At 38.7% G+C, this 20,389-nt stretch overlaps 1 protein-coding gene across 1 annotated transcript in view; it reads left to right on the top strand.

The window, feature by feature from the left end:
* KLHL36 (kelch like family member 36) overlaps window positions 1-20,389 on the top strand; it is a 57,029-nt gene that overhangs the window by 6,677 nt on the left and 29,963 nt on the right. The window lies entirely within an intron of this gene.

Below are 20,389 nucleotides of genomic sequence, written 5' to 3'. Positions count from 1 at the left end.
ACCTAGGCTGCTATCTAGTCTAAATCTTAGACATTAGAACATAGCCAAAAAATCAACAAATCATGGTTCATACTCTTCTCTAAAGGAGAACCCCACTCTCAACCCCCAAGATAGGGCAATCTGCTTTAGACAAAGCTCTAGGTGCTAGGAAATTTTTCCTGACAACAATCCAAAATTGGCTTCTTTGTGACTTCTGCCAAGTGTTCCCAGTCCTGCCATTTGGGAATAAACAAAACAATTCCTATATCTCCTCCAATGGCAGCCTTTCAAATACTTAAGCCCAACTCTGTGTCCCCTGAGTCTTCTCTTTTTAAGTCAGATCAAATCAATAAGCATTTATTAAGTAATTGCTATGCACCAGGCACTCTACTAAGTTTTGGAAATGCAAATATAAGCAAAAAAGAAATCCAATCCTTCTAAAACCTTTATCTTTTTAGAATTAACAGTCTTGATTCTAGGAAAGAAGAGTGGTAAAGGATAGGCAATAGAGGTTAAATGACTTGCTCAGGGTCACACAGAAAATGTCCCAGGTCAGATTTGAACCCAGGTTCCTCCCAACTCCAGACCTGGTATGCTGTCCACTGTGCCACCTAGCTGCTCTTCTATTTCAGTATTATTGCATTTGCAGGTCTTTCCCCATCCTTCCTATTTTCTGCCATATCCTAGAAATATTAATTCATGAAAAAAATGTCAAGGAAGTCAAATAGAAGTAGTCTTGTGTGGTGAGGGTCACTCTGTGTCCTAAAGCCTTGGGGGCCAATGCTACTCCCTTTAGCACTCTTTACTCCTAAATCCAGGTTATTCTATCTCTGCTTCTACCATGGTCCTGATTGCCTTTGGAGATTCATAATCCATTCTCTAGAGATGAGATTTTAAAAGATGGAATAATCAACAGGATGATTTCAGAAAAACTTGGAAAGACTTACATGAAATGATACAAAATAAAGCAAGCAGAACCAGAAGAATATTGTACCCAGTGACAGCAATATTGTACCATAATCAACTTTGAATGATTCAGCAATACAATAACCCAAGATAACTCCAACAGATCGACTCGTGATGAAAAATGGTATCCATTTCCAGAGAAAGAACTGATGGAATCTGAATGTAGACTGAAGCATAACATTTTTCATTTTATTTTCTTCCTGGCTTTCCCCCCCCCCCTTTTGCCTAGTGGCAACTTTGGGACAGAAGGACAAGGGTGAGGTAGATGGGGTTAAATTACTTGTCCAGGGCCAGGAAGTAGCTGAGGACAGATTTGAACCCAGGTCCTCTGAACTCCAGACTTGATGCCCTATCCACTCTGCTACCTAGCTACCCCCAGAGGAAACTGAAGCTTGAGAGAGATTGAGTGATTTGCCTAAGGACATATAACTAGCAAGTGTCTGAAGAATTCAAACTCAGGTCTTCTTGACTCTTAAGTCCAAGCCTTCTAATTACTACCCTAACTAGCTAACTCAGAATGCCTGAGACTATTTAAAGGATTTCCCAAACCACCAACACATAGCTTCCTTCCAAAGATTTTTGGAGCTCCAGAGTGGGGAGCAGGGAGCCCAAGGCTGCATAGAATCAAAAAATATGTCACGGCAGAGCATCCCTGGTGTGTAGAGGGACAACTCAGACTCTGCGGTTGTACTGAGAGGATTTTTCCTTTTCATTTTTCTTGGTGGGAAGATATTCAGGAATAGAACTGCCAAAGTGCTGACCTACCCCATGGGAACTCCTGTCTCCTCCCGAAGATATTTCTGTCATCTTTCTCAAGGCCATTCTTCCTGCTGTGTTGTCTGAGCCTACTCTTCAGGAAAGCAGCTGCCTCCCTGCAGGAAGTCCCTCTGATAGATCCAGAAAGGAAACCATCATTTCCAGGAGTGCTGACTCAGTAGCCCTGGGGCAGGAATACTATGGACAAACAAATGTGTAGCCAAGGGGAAAGAGAGTGTACAGAGCACTCCTGTCCCTTTCTCCTCTGAATTTTTATGAGCCTTTGACATATGGTGTCTAAATAAGAGAAGAGAACTACTGTAACATGATGTTAGAGGAGAAGATGGAGAGTCAGAAGGTTCAGGTCTACTTTTAAACTGGGCAACTAGGTAGTACAGTGGATAGAGCACTGGACCTGGAGTCAAGAAGGCTCATCTTTCTGAGTTAAAATCCAATTTCAGACTTGGTGACCTTAGGTAGGTCCTTTAACCCTGTTAGCCTCAGTTTCCTCATCTGCAAAATGAGCCGAAGAAGGAAATAGCAAGCTACTCCAGTATCTCAAATGAGGTCATGAAGACACGACCGAAATGGTACAAACTACATGATCTCAGGCCACTATCATTTCTCCTCCATTGTGCCTTAGTTTTCTCATCTGTAAAACAAGGAGATGTCAAAGGACTTTGCAAAGTGTAAGGGGCTCAAATACTAGCTATACTAAAAGAATTTGAAAGCCTCTAGATGAAAAATACCAAAGGATCATAGATTTACAACTGGAAGGGACTCCAGAGATGTGGCACTATTGCTGTATGATAGATGAGAGTGTTGTACCTAGAATCGGAGAGACTTAGGTTTGAATCCTGCTTCGGCTGCTTACTTTGCAAGTCACTGGGATTCTCTGCAAAATGAGGGGATTGGACTTAATGATTTTCAAAGTTCCAGTCCTAAATCTATAATCCCATGATCTAGTTTTATAAATGGAGATTTTGAACCTTGGACTGCATCCCCCATAAGTCCCTTAGTATTTCCCAAAATTCCCTTTAATCTCTCCTGCACTTCCAAGTTTGTGTGGTTACATTTGTATATAGTTTACTGTAACTCCTCCCTCTTCCTCTTTTGCTCTGGTGAGCAGGCTGGTTAGTGCCCTTTTAGTTAGTTCTTTTTGTTACTTTATTATTAATAAAACTTTATAAAAATATAATATATAAAATATATTTTATATGTATATAAAACTATAAAATATAATGTTTTGTTGTTGAAATTTTTATTGAAAGTTATTGAATATTAATTTTAAAATCCACATAGTCCAGGAGCATGTATTTAATGGATTTGCTCTAGTTTCTGCTTTTCTTCAGTGAAGACTAAATCCAAATCAATAGAAAGTCCATATATAGAAGGATAATGATTTTGTGACCTTGAGTGTTATTTAATATCTCTGGGCCTCAGTTTTGTCCATGCTTAAAATGGCTTGACTAGCAATTCAACAAATATTTATTGCGCACCTCCTCTGAGCTGGACCTGGAATGTAAAAAAAAAAAAAGAAAGAAAGAAAGAAAAAATAGTCGCTACACCGAAGGAGCTTCATTTCTACTAGAATAAAGGAGAGGACGGGAAGCATAGCCATGACAAGGGCACAGATAAGTAATTATAAGAGAAGTTGAGGAAGGAAACAGCCATGTCTAGATGATTGCTGAGCTTGCTTTTGTTGTAAGAAAAATCATTGGATTCAAAGCCAGAAGGAATCTGAGGGTATATTTGAATACAACAACCAACAGGTTGGATAAGGTTTGATAGTCTATAGAACATTCTGTACCTTAGGTGCCCCACTTTTCTACTGATTAAAGGGAGATAAATCTCATCATTACAATTATCGAGCCTTTCGCTTTGTTTCCTGTTCTTTTATTTAAAATTTTGTAGTAATTGTTAATATCATTTTTCAGCTTTTCCTATTTCATGCCGCAAGTCTTTCCATGATTCTCTGAATTCCTTACATGTTATTTCTTATGGTACCTTAAAATCCCATAAAAACAGTGCCCTGTCACAATTTGATTAGCTATTCTGTAATGGAGGAGGATCCACATTTTTTTTTCCAGTTAGTTTATTTGTTGGTTCATTTGTGTTGCACAAAGATCCTGCTATGAATACTTTCTGTGTAGCCTATCTATCGGTGATGTATTTGTATGTCTAAGAGTGGGATCTCTGTATCAAAGGGCATAAACAGTTTTGTGATTTTTATGACCTAATTCCAAATTCTTTGCAAACTATAAGGTGCCTTATAAATACTATCTATACTAAAAGATCTCGAAAATCTGTAGGTGAAGAATACCAAGGGATCATAGATTCACAACTAGAAGAGACCCCAGAGATGTGGCACTATTGTATGGTGGACAATTCACAGCTCTACTCATAGGATATCAATGCCCTTGTCTGCCTGCAGCCTTTCTAGTTTTGACAATTTTTATGTTTTAGCATCTTTTCTTTGTTTTCATTTTTCATTTTTAAATTTAATTAATTAATTTAGAATATTTTTCCTTGGTTACATGATTCATGTTCTTTCCCTCCACTCCTCCCTCCCCCCTCTCGGAGCCAATGAGCAATTCCACTGGTTTTCACATGTATCATTGTTCAAAAGCTATTTCCATATTATTAATATTTGCATTAAGGTGATCATTCAAAGTCAACATCCCCAGTCATATTCTCATTGAACTACATGAGCAATCCTATGTTTTTCTTCTGTGTTTCTGCTCCTGTGTGAAGCCAATAAGAGTAGATAAAAATCTGAGACTCCTCTTTTGACCCCTTTTGTGATCCTTGTAATTTCTTGTTGAAAAGTATTGTGGCCTTATTGAAAAGCTTTGAGTTCCTGGCAAACCTGGATTTAAAGGGTTAACACTGTTCCCCTTTGCCCAGGAATGCAGCTACAGCCAAGGCCAAAACTTTAGTAGGGGCAATTCAACCCTGAGAAAAATATTCCCTGACTTGGCTTTCTGATAAGAACCTAGTCAAAGTTCAGCCTTGGCCTTGGTCTATTCTGAAACCAATGTTTTGTGTTTTGATGTGACATAATTTGTAACTTCTGCGCATCTGCAAAGTTTTGGGGGGGTTCTTTTGTGTGAAATGAGTCTTGAAATATATATAATAAACTCCATGTTCCTGGAGCCAGAGCTGGAAGCATGAGTAAAAGATCTTCATGTCCCCTTATTTCCTTATCAACTAAGCTGTCCTTATCAGATTATCAGAAGTGATAAAGAGATCTCAACATGCTCCCACAGTTCTTTCCCTGGTTGTGGATAGCGTTCTTTCTCATAAGTCCCTCAGAATTGTCCTGGATCAGTGCATCGCTGCCAGTAGAGAAGTCCATTACATTTGATTGTGCCACAGTGTATCTGTTTCTGTCTATAAGGTTCTCCTGGTTCTGTTCCTCTCGCTTTGCATCAATTCCTGGAGGTCATTCCAGTTCACATGGAATTTCTCCAATTCATTATTCCTTTTAGCACAATAGTATTCCATCACCAACAGATACCACAATTTGTTCAGCCATTCCCCGATTGATGGACACCCCCCCCATTTTCCAATTTTTTTGCCACCACAAAGAGCATGGCTGTGAATATTTTTATACACATATTTTTCCTATTATCTCTTTGGGGTACAAATCCTGCAGTGGCATGACAGGATCAAAGGGCAGGCAGTCTTTTAAAGTCCTTTGCACATAGTTCCAAATTGCCTTCCAGAATGGTTAAATCAATTTGCAACTCTACCAACAATACATTAGTGTCCCAATTTTGCCACATCCTCTCCAACATTTATGATTTTCCTTTGCTGTCATATTGGCCAATCTGCTAGGTGTGAGGTGGTACCTCAGCAATGTTTTGGTTTGCATTTCTCTAATTATGAGGGGTTTAGAACACTTTTTCACATGCTTATTGATAGTTTTGATTTCTTTATCTGAAAATTGCCTCTTCACGTCCTTTGCCCATTTATCAGTGGGGGAATGGCTTGATTTTTTTGTACAATTGACTTAGCTCTTTATAAATTTGAGAAATTAGACCTTTGTCGGAGGTTTTTGTTATAAAGATTTTTTTCCCCAAATTTGTTGCTTTCCTTCTAATTTTGGTTGTATTGGTTTTGTTTGTACAAACCCTTTTTAATTTAATGTAATCAAAATTATTCATTTTACACTTTGTAATATTCTCTCTCTCTTGCCTTGTTTTAAATTCTTTCCTTTCCCATAGATCTGACAGGTATACTATTCTATGTTCACCTGATTTATTTATAATTTCCTTCTTTATATTTAAGGCATTTACCCAATCTTAATTTGTCTTGGTATAGGGTATAAGATATTGATCTAAACCTAATTTTATCATCTTTTTGATTTGCTGGATGGGAGGGAAAACTTCTTACTTATTTTAAATTGTCATTTTCTGATTACTAGAAATCTAAAGCACTTTTTCATATCAAACTTTTTGCAGAGAGGGAAACTGAGGACCAGAGGGACAAGTGATTTGCTCTATTTTATATAAGCTTTAAATTACAGAAGTAGGATTTGAATCCATGTCTTTTGACTCCTGGTCTAAAGCTTTTCCCATTTTACCAGATTTCCTGTCCAGTTTCATTAGCTCTCTTTGTCAAATTGATGGAGTCAAGTTTTTTTTTTTTTTTAATAAGTAGAAAGACAGGAAATAGGTTATTTAGGATCACAGGTTTCTGATGTCCTGGAAAGAATACTCATTAGGAGTCAAGATTGGGATTAAGGAGATTGGGTCAGAGACCTCCCTCTGCCACTAATTTTCACATGACATTGGGCAAGTCACTTACCTGGCCTGGACCTTAGTTACCTTTTCTACAAGATTATGAGCTAGGATAAGATGATCTCCAAGTTCCCTGCCAGTTCTGACATTCTGTGGCTCTATCATGCTTCCTTCAAATGACCTTTGATGTAGAGAGTTCAGATATTATTATCTTGATGTTACAAAAGAGGAAACAACCTCACAGAGGTCAAGTGACTAGCCAATGGTCATCTTATGAGTAAATACTAGAACAAGGACTAAAACATGGATCTTTAAAGGTCAAATCCAGCATTCCTTCCACTCTTCTAGAGTAATTTTTGGTGTGAGCTTTTATATTTCAAAATCTTTCCTATCTGCTCAGCACCCTCCCTACCACTGCAGCACCCTCTCTCCTCCTTTCTCTCATCTTATTGTTGTTCAGGGCTGTCTGACTCATCATGACCCCATGGACCATAGCACACCAATACTGTCCATTGGATTTTCTTGGCAAAGATACCAGAGTGGTTTGCCATTTCCTTCTCTAGCGGATTCCTTTCTCAGTACTTCAGTATCCTCCTGATCTCCCCATCAAAATCTATTTTCAGGAAAAAGTGATAAACTCCTTCACAGTCAGGTAAGTGACTGATAAATGCTTAAAGTTTTATTCTTCCCTGGATCTTTGCATTTCAGTAAGAATTTAATCTTCAGCCAAAGAAGTGATTTCTCTAACACTAGAATTTCAATAATCATTGAAACTTTGAGGTTATAATAAGTAATAGTAATAATAGAAAGTATTATGATAATAATAGCTATACTGGACCAGTTATACTGAAGAGATATTTCCTCTCCTCCATCTTTAATCTGATAATAAGTTATCTTAGCTCTTTGAAGAAAACTGATGAAAAGGAAAAAGGAAGAGAGATTTGGAATCGAATCTATTATTCACTAGGTGAGTTTGGTTAAATCATTCTTCATCTCTAAACCTCCATTTCTTCCTCTCAAAATGGAAGTGGTGGTAATCTTTGTACCGTTTACCTATTTACAAGATTATTGTGCAGGAAAGTGTTTTTAAAATGTGATGTAGGGAGCAGCTGGGTAGCTTAGTGGATTGAGAGCCAGGCCTAGAGACAGGAAGTTCTAGGTTCAAATCTGGCCTCAGACACTTCCCAGCTGTGTGACCCTGGGCAAGTCACTGGACCCCCATTGCCTACCCTTACCACTCTTCTGCCTTGGAGCCAAAACACAGTATTGACTCCAAGACAGAAGGTAAGGTTTAAAAAAAAATAAAAATAATAAAATAAAATAAAATGTAAATGTAAATGTAAATGTGAATGTGTGTTATTTCTGTTTTGGGGGTTCAGTCTTGTGCTTTCCTTAGTGTGAGGGACTCTAGGGTCAGACATTGCTCCACTGATACAGATATGTAAATCACTTGGAGCTTCCAGTCTTAGAGAATGACCAGCTACACTGAGGAATTAGGTGACTTCTTCTATGATCAGATCGCACTAGTCTATCAGAAACAATGCTCAAACCCAAGCCTTCCTGATTCCAAGGTCAGCCTGCCATCCATTATGCCAAAATGCCTTTCTTTGTTATTTGAATACGGACTAAAAGTAGTTCTCAAAATTTTTTCTACTGAAAGCTAAGCCAGAACATTTTGGCAAAGACATTAGCAGTGTGTAGATTCTTGGCTTGGTTCAAATATTGTCGAAGCATCTCTAATTAATGAACAATCAACTGGTCAAAACAATTAAAAACTGGCAGAAATTAATGTTGCCAGCATTCTGTAAAAAACATACTTTTAGGGGCAGCTAAATGGCTCAATAGATAGAATGGCAGGCCTAGAGATGGGAGGTCCTGAGTTCAAATATAGCTTCAGACACTTCCTTGCTGTTTGATCCTGGGCAAGTCACTTAACCCCCATTGCCTAGCCCTTACCTCTCTTCTGATTTTGAACCAATACTTAGAATCAATTCTAAGACAGAAGGTAAGGATTTTTTAAATCTACTTTTCCCATGAAGAGAGAAAACAGAGAAAGGAAACTATAAATCAATATACCTAATGAATATCAATGTAAGATTTTAAAATAAAACACTAGCGAAGTGACTGGAGTAGTATATCAAAAATGTTATGCACTATGAACATATTGGACTTATATCAGGAATGAAGACTTGGCTCAATATTAAGAAAACTATAAACATAATTGACAATGTGAATAACAAAAACAATAAAAATCATTTGATTATACCAATAGATGCAGAAAAAAAGCTTTTGACAGAAAAAAAAACCCCATCCATTTCTGTTAAAAAATCTAAAAAGTTTAGGAATGGCAAATAATATCTGTCAAAAACCAAGGCTGCTTTATATGTTAAGGAGATAAAGACCTTTCCAGTAAGATCTGGAGTAAAGCAAGGATGCTCACAGTTAATTAGTCAATAAGCATTTAGTAAGTGCTTACCATATGCCAGGCCACTGGGAATATGAAAAAGACAGAATCCTTGTCCTCAAAAGGCTTACATTCTAAAGCAAATAGCTATATATCTACAAGATATATTGTTCTTGTTTGTCCTTTGTTTTCGAAGAAAACACATGACATCATGAAGGGATGTCTTGACTTGCATGTGAATTTATTTTTTTTAAGCCTTCCCTCCTGTCCAAGTATCAACTCTAAGACCAACTGGGAGCAAGAGCTAGGCAATCAGGGTTAAGTGACTTTGCCCAGGCTCACGTAGCTATGAGAGCAAATTGGACTTAAGTGAAGCAGGCAAAGTTGTCAGCCTCCCCCTCTCTCCCAGAATCATCAAGGTCCAGTGGCAAGAGAAAAGCAAGAAGACTGGTGATGGCCCAAGATGCAGTCGATGACCTTGGCATCTTATAAATGAAAGATGATCTCAGAGCTAAAGCATAAGCTGTATAGGGAAGGAGAAAATGAGAAAAGCCATCTGCAGAAGGAAGCCACCTTGAGCTATCTTAAAAGAATCCAGGAAGGCTAGGAGCCTGAGGATTCTGGGCATGCGGGACAGCCAGAAAATCTGAAGGTCTTAACTGGAGAAGAAGAGTATGTTACTTAGATAATTGAAATGATATAGTTTATTACTTGGTATTTGAAATTAAATGAATGTGGAACAAGTATCAGTCTTCCCTTTTTATCTGACTGACAACTACATTGCCAAAGAAAAGTGGGGAAATTTAAACTCCAAAATGCCTTGCAGAATTGGGTCCTCCTCAGGACAAACAAAATGTATGATTGAATTAAAATCTGTTACTACTGTTTTGAAATACCAGTCTTTAAGGTTCAGTGCAGCAAAATGGCTTCTTGAAAAATTTTCCAGCCGCTTCTATTATAGATAATAGTTTAATGTCATTGATAGTTCTATCTCAACTATTATTTGATATGAGTTCAGAAATGCTAGCTATGGAAATAAGATAAGAAAAATAAATTGAGGGAATGAGCATAGGCAAATAGGAAATGAAATTATAACTTTGATAGATAATATAATGGCTTATTTAGAAAATGCTAGAGTCAATTAAGAATTAATTGAAACAATGATTTCCACAGTTATAAGTAAAGAAAATAAATCTACATTGTAAAAAAAATGCAAAAAAAGACACAAAGAGAAATTACATACAAAATAACTACAAAATGTAGAAAATATTTAGCAGTTTGTCTACCAAGAATAAATAAGAACTATTATGAATATAACTACAAAACATTCTTTATAGAAATAAAGATAGCTATAAATAATTAACATATAATATTATATATACATAATTGAAAAATATTAATTACTAATGGATAGTCTGTAACAATATATTAAAAATGAAAATACCACCTAAATTAATTTCCTTACTCAGTGCCTTGCCAGTCATACCAAAGGATTATTATATAGACCTAGAAAAAATAATAGTGAAATTCATCTGGAGGAACAAAAGGTTAAGAATTTCAAGGGAAACAAGGGGGAGAAATGGGAAGGAAACCCAGCAGTTCAAGATTTCAAACTAAACTACAAAGCAGTATCCATCAAAACAATTTATTTGGTATGGATTAAAAATAGAAAGGTCAATCAGTGGAAGAGATCAAATACAGAATATACAGAAACAATCAAATATGCCAATAGAGTGTTCAAAAAACCCAAAGACCTTGAATACTGGGGTAATGACTCACTAGTTGGCAAAAAACAGCTGGAAAACCTGAAAAAGAGTCTAGTAAAAATTAAATTTAGACCAGTATCTCATACTACATACCAAGATAGGCTCCAAAGGGATATTTGATTGAAATGAAAGATCCCAGCATAGGCAAAATAAGAGAGGAAGGAAGAAATTACTTTTCAGAATTATGGATCGGGGAAGGGTTCTAAATAAGACATAGAGAGGATCACAGCTGATAAGGTGGACAGTTTTTATCATACAAAATTCAAAAGTTTCTGCAAAGCCAGTAGAATAAAGATTAGCAGGGAGTAAGTGTTTTTAGCAAATTTCTCTGACAAAATTCTCATTTCCAAGATGTGTTGAGGCATGGATTTAAATTTACAAGAACAAGAATCATTTCCCAATAGATTAATGGTCAAAGGATATCAATATGTAGTTTTCAAAGGAAGGAATTCAAGTTATAAACAATCAAATTTTGAAGATTCTATATAATATTTATTAGATAAAAATTAAAACATCTCTGAGCTTCTATCTTGCATCCTTCAGACTGTCAGATTGTCAAAAGGAAAATGACAATTGTCGGAGGGGGACAGTGGGAAAAAAGACACACGAATGTACTGTTAATATTGCTAGGAATCAGTCCGGCTGTTTTGGAAAACAATTGAACCATGGTCCAAGAAATCACTAAGTTGGATATATTTACTAGATTCTGTATATTTGAACCCAGAAATACTACCGCTAAGCCTATACCTCAAAGAAAGAAGGAAAAGACTTAGGTATATGATATTTATGGAGACCTTTGAAAGAAAAATAAAAAACCCTTACCTTCTGTCTTAGTATCAATTCTAAGTGTCGGTTCCAAGGCAGAAAAGTGGTCAGGGCTAGGCAATTGGGGTTAAATGACTTCCCCAAGGGTCACAAAGCTAGGAAGTGGCTGAGGCCATAGTTGAACCCAGGACCCCCATCTCTAAGCTTGGCTCTCTATCCACCGAGCCTCCTAGCTGTCTCAAGTTTACCATTCTTTTTCTATTTTTTTTAAACTCTTATCTTCCATCTTAGAATCAATACTGTATATTGGTTCCAAGGCAGAAGATCCATAAGGGCTAGGCAACAGGGGTTAAGTGACTTGCCCAGGGTCATAAAGCTAGGAAGTGGCTGAGGCCAGATTTGAACCCAGGACCTCCCATCTCTAGGCCTGGCGCTCCGTCCACTGAACCACCTAGTAGTCACTGAGATCTCTTTTTATTATAATAAAGAACGAAAGGGGACAGCTGGGTTGCTCAGTGGGCAGAGTGCCAGGCCTAGAGACGGGGTATTCTAGGTTCAAATCTGGCCTCAGACACTTCCTAGCTGTGTGACCCTGGGCAAGTCACTTAACCCCCATTGCCTAATCTTACCACTCTTCTGCCTTGGAACCAGTGCATAGTATTGATTCTAACGTGGAAGGTAAGGATTAAAAAAAAGAACTAGAAATTAAAGTCCCCACCAATGGTAAAGATCTGGTAAATGACTGAACAAATTATGATATGGGCATATACCATGCAGAATGATGAAAGGAACAATTTTGGAAAAATCTGGGAAGATTTGTATGAACTGAAGTAGAATGAAAGGAGCAGAACAAGGTGAATAATTTATACAATAACAATATTGTGAAAAATATTGTTGGAATAAAATAAAGATAAACATTTTTTTAAATATTGGGGGAAATAAACAACTTTAAAAGACTTAAGAATTCTTGTCAGTGAAATGAGCAGCCAGGATTTCAGAGAACTGATAATAAAGCAAGCTACCTATGATAGACTTAAGACACAAAATTATACATACATTTTTGGATGTGGTGTATAGGATTTTTTTTTGCTTGATTATACATATTTGCTACAAGGATTTTGGCTGTGTTTTGTTAAGCCCTTACCTTCTGTCTTAGAATCAATACTGACGATAGGTTTCAAGATAGAAGAGTGGTAAGAGCTAGGCTATAGAGGTTGAGAGTCTTACCCAGTGTCACATAGCTAGGATGTGCTTGAGGCCAGATTTGAGATTATATTTGAACCCAGGTCCAGATATATCCAGGCTTGGTGCTCTATCCACCCTGCTATCTAGCTGCCCCCATTTGTTCTCATTAAACCCAATTTTGGGTGACACATAGTATTCCTGTCTACACACACACCTAAAATACATTGCTGGCTAACTATCCAGGTCTATAAGTTTCACCAGTCTACCAAAGGGGTCCATGAATGAGAAAGGAACAAACATTTATAAAGCTCCTTCTATATGCCAGACACCATGCTAAGTGCTTTATAAATATTATCTAATTTGATCATCACAACATGGAGAGCTAAGTGCTACTATTACCTCCATTTTACAGATGAGGAAACTGAGGCAGAGAAGGTTAAGTGACTTGTCTAAGGTCTCACTGCTAATAAGTGCCTGAGGCTGGATCTTCACTGTTGTCCCTTGTTGCCCTGATACCAAAAAAAAAAGAGGTTAAAAAACCCAGTTTAGAGAGTTGATTTAGAGCAGTGAACTTCTGTCCCTACCTGTCAAAGTCTTCCTGTCTAGGATGTGATTGTTCCTCTTGGCATCTACTAAGAGATCTAAAGAGTCTCCTGAATAAGTCTCACTAATGGGGACCCGCTCTGAGGATAAATCGGTTGGCTTGAAAGATGGGTTCCACTGACAGGGGCTGCTGAAAATAGACTCTTAAAAGAATGGACCTTTCTTGGGAGAGAATATTCCTTTGTGTTGGACTATAAAATGAGCTTATGGACTAAATTTGACCCTTTTCACCTTTTCTTTTTTTTCCTTTTCAACCTGTCTCCTGGAGAGATCCTAAGACCATCTGTCAAGGAGAGGATTTCCCTCAAACACTCCCCTTTCCCAAAAGCCATTAATGGCAGTTTTGGAGAAAAGTAACCCAGACAGATAGGTGGTTTGGTCAATACACCCCTGGATTTTTGGAGAAGGCTTTCAGAGGGAAGGATTTCTGAAGTAATGTGATCCTAGAATCTGCCCCATCTGGCTAAAAACATATCTGTTATATTGTTCATGCCAACTTTGAGGCTTGTCTCATAGGTCAAAGTTTGGGAATCTAAGCTTCTACTGAGATCAGGGGAACTTTCTGAGCAATGTGTGTTGGCAAGAGAGAAGAGGATCATTTCTACGGTCCTTGGTTCCGAAACACGTAGCAAGGGATTAGAGGTATCACATGAAGGAGAAAGGGAGCTGCGCCTTAGGCTCTAATATGGTAGTGAATTAATCAAATGGCTCTGGAGGGAAGGAAGTTTGCCTGTCTAGCATCCCTATATGTGTTTTCTTTTTCAGGGGAGTCTGAAGTCTTAAGAGTAAAGCCATAAGGTGAAGTCTTCACTCTGGGCTCGTGTTAGATAAAAGATGGAGTCCAGTGGCTGTTATATGTCAAGCATATTGACGGATTCTTGACTTTTTAGACTTCAAAACTAAGCCTCCTCTACTTCTGACTCTCCTAGAACTTCCCTCAGTTTCTGGGATCTCTTCACTCTGTAACATCCACCACTTCTGTGGCCTGCACATCCTGGGATATCCCTCTGCAAAGCCCTCCTTCCTTCTCCCATTAGTGAGTTCTTCCTGGAACTTCCATTTTGGGGAATGTCCCATACCAGACTGCCTTCATTCTCCTGTTCCATTTTGGGCCATGTTTCTGATTTTCTAGACTTCAAAACCATACCCACGTGCCAGGTCCCTTCATCCTCGGCTCCTTTATTTATTTATTTTTTTTTTGGTGCTGTTTTCCTCCATTGGAATATAAGCTCCTTGAGGTCAAGGACTACATTTTTACTCGTCTTTATTTTTCCAGCTTCTGGCACAGTGCCTGGCACATAGCAAATGCTAAATAGAGTCTTGCTTCCTTCCTTCCTGGACAGGCTTAAAGTGTGTTTCCCATCTGGTTGTTGGCAGTCATATCCAACTCTTTAAGACCCCGTGGACCATCCTGTCCATGAAGTTTTCTTAGCAAAGATACTGGAGTGATTTGCTATTTCCTTCTCTAATAGGTTAAGGCAAATGCAAGGCTAAGTGACTTGCCCAGGAGCACACAACTAGGAAGTATCTGAGGCTAGATTTGAATTTAAGTCTTCCTGAGTCCAGAATTATTCTCTCCACTGAGTCACCTCGCTGCCTTCTAGGCAAATAGAGGTTAATTGGCTCACCCAAGGTTATAGACCTAAAAAGTGTCTGAGGTCTGATTTGAACTCTGGTCTTCCTGACTCCCAGTCCAGCACTTGATGCATTATGGTACCACCTAGATGCCTCTTCTTAGGAGAATCCAAACCACAGAACCACAGAATGGTGCTGAGTCTGAAAGGCTTTGGTACCCTGTGGTAAAGTGGTACTTATGAACAGGGGAGAGAATTCAAGTGATTTTTTTTTTTATGTGCTACTAGGAATCCTCTATGTGTTTCTGCATCATTTATGGACTCTTTGAGTTCTTTGTATTCCCATCCTCTTTGATTATTATGGGATTATGGGATATTATGGGATCAAATTAAAAATATATGGGATTAAATAAAGTCTCAGAATGGAGATATATAGATATATATGTATATATTACCTTGAATCTGGTGAGAACCCTGGAAACTCATGTCTGTAAACTTGGGCAAAAGCTGTGTTTCTAGATTCCTCAGGATAAAGTTGGGGTGGGGACAATGTGAGACAATCAGAGAATTATTTCGAAGGCTTTAGTCCAAATAGACCAAGAGCCTGGGGCTTTGGGCCAAGGGAAACATGCAAAATGGAGGTAAAGGTGAGAGTGGACTAACATTGAGGATCTTAATGCGAGATCTATGACTTTGTTTTTTTAATATTTGCTAACTATATTTCCGTACCATGGATTTCCTTTGTAATCCTCTAGATTTTGTTAATAGATTTAAAACTGTGGATTCCAAGACTGGGGTCTATAGTCCCCCAGACTGCCTGAGGAGTCCATGACACCAAAAGGCTCTTAGATGCTTTTTAGCGCCCTTTCCAGTTCTATGTACTCTGACTTATTGAGTTGGAAAGAGCCTCAGAGTTCCAGCAGCCCAGCTCGTGTGTAAGCCAGAATCATCTGAGTAAATAACCCGCCATCTCTCCAGGAAGTCTGTCCTCTTTCAGTTGTCTTTAACTCATACAAATCATTTTTTTTTTCTTTTTTAAACACTGAGCTGGATTCTGTCTCTCTCCAGTTTCAGAGTGCAACAAGTCCGATTCTGCACCCACACAACATTCCCCGTGGATTCTCCAGTCTAAATATCCCCAGTTCCTTAGACCAATCCATCTGTGAGCTATTCTCCAGGCCCCTCACTGTCCTGGAAGCCCCCTTCTGGATTTGCTCCAGTGTGTCAATGTCCTTCCCCTTCTTTTTTATTCCCCCAAAGTATTTACTAATAGGACAGGACCCTAGTTTAGCAAAAGCTTCATTGATGGTGGGAAATTGATACCTAGTGAGGCTCCCTCTCTTTACAAATCCAGTCATTCTTTAGGTAATGCCTCTGGCAGCACATTAATAGCCTCTTTCAATTATGTTCACAAGGGAAGAGGAGAAATACCTTCCCTCTTAGTAACAACAGCAGCCTACTGTGCACTGGGCACAGTTCAGAGCCATTGAGATTTATCTCTTGGCATCTCAATGGTCTTTGCTAAAGCAAAAGTAGTTTGAATTGATTCAAATTGGCTCATTCAGGGCCTTGTTTCCCAGCTGGTGAGCTGAGACAATGACCTTGCTGTGTCCTGGGTTTCCTCACTTTTTTTTCCCCCTTCGCTTTATTTTTTAATTTATTTCCTTTACTGGTTGTTGGGTTGAAGAATTATGTCCGAGTTCTGCCTCTAACGAGCTCTGTGCGACAAGTTACATTGCCTCTTAGGACCTCAGTTTACTTATCTGTAAAATGAAGTGGCTAGACTAGATGTCTAAGACTTCTAGCTCTGACATTTTACTTTCTGAATCTACTTCTGTATTTCTAAGTAGAGGTAATTGTGGGAGAGGGAGGAAAGGTAGAAGTGTTGGAGATACCTACATGCACCAGCTCTCCTTTGTCTTATGTGATCATCCCACCAAGTGGCTCCTTCTAGCTCAGAACAGTAAATGGATTTAGAGTCAGGGACCCTGATAAAATCCGATCCCTAACACTGTCCTTGTAGGGAGAACTAGGAGCATCTTGGGTGCATCTTGGAAGGAGTCAAATGTGTTGGCCCCATTTCAGGAAATGGTCTTAGTCTCTGTGGCTACTCTTCTCTGGCCCCGTATTTCTCCAGATTTCACCTTTCTGTAGCCCCCTTTTTAAGGTCAAGAACAGGGATATAGCCATTAATAATTATCCAGCATCACTCATCAATGTGGTTTCAGTGGGGTAAAGAATATATAGAACAAAATGAGGAATTTCTTTTTTTCCCCCCAGGAAAATGATACCAGGACCAAGTTCTTATCAGTGGGAGGCAATGATGATTTTCTATCTTATGTAGAGAAACTGTCTTTTACATCACAACAGAGGACCACATCAATGGGGTATTGGGGACACTGGTCAATTCCAGGACACACCAATGGGCAACACTTTCTAACAAGTAGAGCTGTACAAAAATGGAAATGGATACTGTAGGAGGTAGTTTGTGGGTTGTCTTTTATTGAAGGTCTTCAAGTGGTAGCAAGATAATGACTGGTCAGAGGTCTTTTCTTTTCTTTTCTTTTCTTTTTTTAACTCTTGCCTTCCATCTTGGAGTCAATACTGTGTATTGGCTCCAAGGCAGAAGAGTAGTAAGAGCTAGGCAATGGGGATCAAGTGACTTGCCCAGGGTCACACAGCTAGGAAGTGTCTGAGGTCAGATTTGAACCCAGGACCTCCCGTCTCTAGGCCTGGCTCTCAGTCTACTGAGCTACCCAGCTGTCCCTGTGGTCAGAGGTATTTTCAAAAAAGTATGGGGCTGGGGACAGCTGGGTAGCTCAGTGGATTGAGAGCCAGGCCTAGAGACGGGAGGTCCTAGGTTCAAATCCAGCCTCAGACACTTCCCAGTTGTGTGACCCTGGGCAAATCACTTGACCCCCATTGCCTACCCTTACCACTCTTCCACCTATAAGTCAAAACACAGAAGTTAAGGGTTTAAAATTAAAAAAATAAAAAAATAAAAAAGTATGGGGCCAGGAGGCAGCTGGGTAGCTCAGTGGCTTGAGAGCCAGGCCCAGAAATGGGAGGTCCTGGATTCAAATGTGGCCTCAGACACTTCCTAGCTGTGTGACCCTGGACAAATCACTTGACCCCCATTGTCAAGCCCTTACCCCTCTTCTGCCTTGGAACCAAAACATAGTATTGATTATAAGGTAGAAGGTAAGGGTTAAAAAAAAAAAACACAAAAACATCTTACTTTCTGTCTTACAATGGATACTAAGTGACTTGCCCAGGATCACACAGTTAGTAAGTGACTGAGGCCAGATTTGAACCCAAGTCCTCCTGACTCCAGAACTGACTCTCTATCCACTGAGCCACCTTAATAGCCCTTTGTCGTTCCTTATTTACCATCTCCTTCCCTACTGCCTATAAACAGACCCAGCTCACCACCATCCTTAAAAACAAAACCAAATAAACAAACAAACAAAAACACTTCACTTGGCCTTACAACACTTCATTTCACAACAAAATTATTGAAAAGGCTCTGCCTTGGTAACTTGGTAGATATGAGGATAGGGGGTGCAGAAGAGGGGATCCCGGATTGTGAACATGGATGAGTGAAAGGTAAGTTTGGAAGAGGAATGGATAGATCACAGAATGTGTTTTGAATATCAGCTGCCTATGGGATATCCAGAAAGAAGCATCCAAAGGCCATTATGGGTAATGAGGGACTATTTGCTATTATTTAGTGACCTCATTTCCTTTCCTCTCATTAACTTCTCAACTAACTCCTTGCAATCTGGCTTCTGAACTCATCTGAAGCTGACCTCTCAAAACTATTTTGATACTTAATTAACAAGCCACCAAATTTGGTTGAAACTTCTAGATGGCACAGTGGATAAATAAAGCACTGGGTATGGAGTCAGGAAACTTGAATTCAAATCCTGCCTCAGACTCTTACTAGCTGTGTGACCCTGGGCAACTCACTTAACCTCAGTTTCCTTATTTGTAAAATGGAGCTAATCATAGCCCCTACCTCCCAGGGTTATTGTGAGGACAAATAAAACAATAAATATTAAGTGCTTAGCACAGTGCCTAGCACATAACAAGCAATTTATAAGTGCTAGCGATTGTTATTATTACTATTACTACTACCCCCAGATCTGCTGACCATTATATTGTCCATAGTCTAGAAAGAGAATTGTTTTTACTGGATGAGGTTGATTAAATCTTTAAAGACAAAGAGAAAAGGGAAGATAAATATCTTCCACCTGTATCCTCCATATTAATGCCCACAAGCACCACTGGTTATATGCTCTTTCTTTTTCAGCACATTTTTGCCTAGGCTGTGCCCTAGGCTTGAAATGCCCCGCCACCTCAACCCTCTTAGGATCCCTAGTTTCTTTCATAGCTCAGCTCAAGTGCCACCTCCTACAAAAGATAGGAAGCCTAACACAGTGCCTGGCACACAGTAGGCACTTAATGTGTTTTTTTTTAATTAAAAGTCTTCCCTGATTCTCCACAATTCTTTGTGCTTCTCCACTCCCCAAAACAAAAATGACCTTAGATTTCTTTTACATATATTTTGTATTTGTTTATATGGGTGCGTGGTTTTCAGATAAAATGTAAGCTTATGCTCTCCACAGCCAAAGAAAGAATTGTTGAAGTCTGATTGCAGATCAAAGCATGTCATCTTCCCCTTTATTTCTTTTATGAGAGTTTTGTTGTATATAGCCTTTTTTTTTAATTTTTAAAAAGATATTTTATTTTACCAATTACATGAAATAATTTTCTACGTAAGTTTTTTAAAGTTATAAGTCCAAATTGTCTCCCTTTTTCCCTTCCTTCCCCCTTCCCAGAAATGGTAAACAATTTGATCTGGGCTACGCATGTATTTTCATGCAAGATATATTTCCATATTGTTCATTGTTGTATGAGAATACTCATATAATACCAAAATCCCAAAATAAAAATCCAAATAAGCTAAAGTGAAAAATAGTAGGCTTTGATCTATATTCTGACTCCACCAGTTTTTTCTTTAGAAGTGGATAGCGTTATTTGTCATAAGTCCCACAGAATTATCCTGGATCATTATATTGTTGAGAGTAACTAAGTCTATCACAGTTGATCATTTCACAATATTGCTGTTAGAATGTACAATGTTTTCTTAGGCTTTTTTATTTCACTCTGCATCGTAGGTCTTTCCAGCTCTTCCTGAAATCATCCTGTTCATCATTTCTTATAGCACAATAGTATTCTATCACCATCATATACCACAGTCATTCCCCAATTGAGGGACATGTCCTCAATTTCCAATTCTTTGCCATCACAAAGAGAGATGCTATAAATATTTTTGTACAAGTAGGTCCATATGTGTCTTCTATCATGGCATTATCAATACAGAAATATGTTTTGTATGAAAGCACTGGTATATCCTATATCGGATATTTACCACCTAAAGGGAAGGGAGAAAGAGTCAGAAAACAATTGTCAAAAATTGTTTCTATATGAGAGAGAGAGAGAGAGAGACAGACAGACAGACAGAGACAGAGACAGAGACAGAGACAGAGAGAGAGAGGAAGGAAGGAAGGAAGGAAGGAAGGAAGGAAGGAAGGAAGGAAGGGAGAAAGAAAGAGAAAGAAAGAAAGAAAGAAAGAAAGGAAG

The sequence above is a fragment of the Gracilinanus agilis genome, chromosome 2, assembly GCF_016433145.1.
Source record: "Gracilinanus agilis isolate LMUSP501 chromosome 2, AgileGrace, whole genome shotgun sequence".
Lineage (NCBI taxonomy): Eukaryota > Metazoa > Chordata > Mammalia > Didelphimorphia > Didelphidae > Gracilinanus > Gracilinanus agilis.
This window is presented reverse-complemented; position numbering and strand designations above follow the sequence as displayed.